Raw genomic sequence first — 2,091 nt, 5'->3', positions numbered from 1 at the left:
AAACTTGTGACTATCTAGTGTTAAGGAAAAGCACTCTGCAACATTCCCTAAGATGTAAAAGAACCATGGATGGATAACAATGTTGGAACATGTTTAAGCAGCAAATAGAACATACATAGTCAAGCGTTGCAACCCAACCAAGGATGCAAAATAAGCATCACATGTATGTACTGCAGATGGGGCAGACAAGAGCAGATCACCTAAACCTGGTAAAAATCAGGTTGATGGACAAAAATCATTGCATTGTAAAAATTGTAAAAATCATAACACAATCGAATCTAGAAATAAATCACTACAATACAATGGAATGAATTGTGGAAATTCGATCTCCTTAAGAGCAGATCACCTAAACACCTAAACCTGGTACCACGAATGAAACACAAATCTGGCTGAGACACAAACACATTATTCAAGTAGGATGTAGGTCTTGAATCCAACCAAATATGGAAAACAACATTGTCAAATCTCTATAGCACAACTTAAGAACTACTGGACAAAATTTGTCCAGTCTTGGAGGAAGCAGGAACATCCAAGGATGAAAAACAATTATACAAATAGCATATGTCTGCAACATAGTTATAAAAGAAAAATAGTTTTAAGTTCCTAAAGGCTCAAATAATATTGGCATCACATAGTTAGGTATTGTCAAGGCTCAATCAATGTTGTCACCTGCATACCTAGACTACAACTTAGGGCATAGAATAACACAACCACATAATTAGATATTGTGCAGGCTCAAGTCCAATCATGTACGGAAAAAATCATCACATGTTTCCAACACGACTGAACGATTACCATAGAATCGGGTATCAGTGAGATTCGAACCTGGGATGCCTATATGAGGATATCTGCAAAACCCTCATACTGAACCCCTTCTCAACCCAACTCCCTGCATTGATCATAGGTTTGAAATTAGACTCAGACCAAATTCAAAAAATTATAAACCCAAATGTAAATGGAAAGAAATTGCAGTGGTGATGCTTTTATGTACAATCTGAATTGGCATCTAGATTCCTCATAGCCTAAAAAGTCATTCCTTTTCCACAAAAGAATAGAACTGTCTAAAGCCTCATTGCAACTCTCCACAAAGGGCTCTGAATTGTAATGGAAAGCAATTTATCTCTACAAAAAGCAAACCGTAAAAACCCAATTTGAAGAAACAGGAGAAACATTAATTAAATTACCCTGGAATCATGAATTCCCCCTAATTCATTTCTCGCAGCCATGGGCGAATGACAGATCAGAGCAACAAAAACCAATACAAAAAAAACTCCGCTTCTCCTGCTGCTATTGCTTCGGTAAATCAACCAATCAATCCCTCACAAAATCTGTCTTTCCACACAAATCTTCTCTCTCCGGTTAAGAAGTCACAAATTTTCAAGCCTCCTGCCCCCTGATTCTCTCCATCACCACCCAAAGACTACTCCCACAGTTGTTAATGCATAGAACCCAGTTTTGATAGCCTCGTCTCTCTAGGGCACGTCGTACATGCAGCCTCAGTTCTGAAGATTTACACAACCTAACAGGATTGAATGTTTGAAAAAATAATCCAGCAAGGGCACCGCAGCGAAGCCTCTGAAATTTAAAAGCGTTCCCATCATGAACATATTGATGGCCAACAGTCCCACTTATTACCCTGCGGACTTTCCCATCAACTTTAAGAACTGAATAGTAAAATAAAATACAGAACGTCTTCTCGCACACCCGAATGTTTCAAGCACAACTATCGGTGATAGAGAAGATTTTGAAATGTTTCGAAGCATAATACTTGGTTCTTCCAGGAAACAACTACGAGTGTTGTGTTAGAAATGTTAAAAAATACAAATAAATATTGAATTAAAAATGTAACCATTATATGAGATTATTTTCAAGAAATCAAAGGCTTTTTTTTTTTGGGTATGTTTTAGCATTCAACAGGTTTTGTATTCCAAAAATTGAAAGGAGCTTTCATTAAGTCTTATAGCATCTAAGGGGATATCTATGTATGAATAGAGCATTAGTAAAATAAGTAATTTCCTATCAATAAATAAATAGATGAAGGATAATCAAGTTACCAGGATTTCAATTCCTCACTCCAAAATAATAAGTTAA

The 2,091-nt window shown here is 36.5% G+C and overlaps 1 long non-coding RNA gene across 1 annotated transcript; it reads right to left on the bottom strand.

Moving 5' to 3' along the window:
• Positions 1-405: 405 nt before the first annotated feature.
• On the bottom strand, positions 406-1,796 carry LOC149556954 (uncharacterized). The gene is made up of 2 exons (XR_016364818.1): positions 1,185-1,796; positions 406-889 (listed from the first exon to the last, which is right to left on the bottom strand). It is a non-coding gene; the product is annotated as an uncharacterized LOC149556954 (long non-coding RNA).
• Positions 1,797-2,091: the final 295 nt, after the last annotated feature.

The sequence above is a fragment of the Cupressus sempervirens genome, chromosome 5 (genome assembly GCF_028749045.1).
Source record: "Cupressus sempervirens isolate cs-2001-9-10 chromosome 5, ASM2874904v1, whole genome shotgun sequence".
NCBI lineage: Eukaryota > Viridiplantae > Streptophyta > Pinopsida > Cupressales > Cupressaceae > Cupressus > Cupressus sempervirens.
This window is presented reverse-complemented; position numbering and strand designations above follow the sequence as displayed.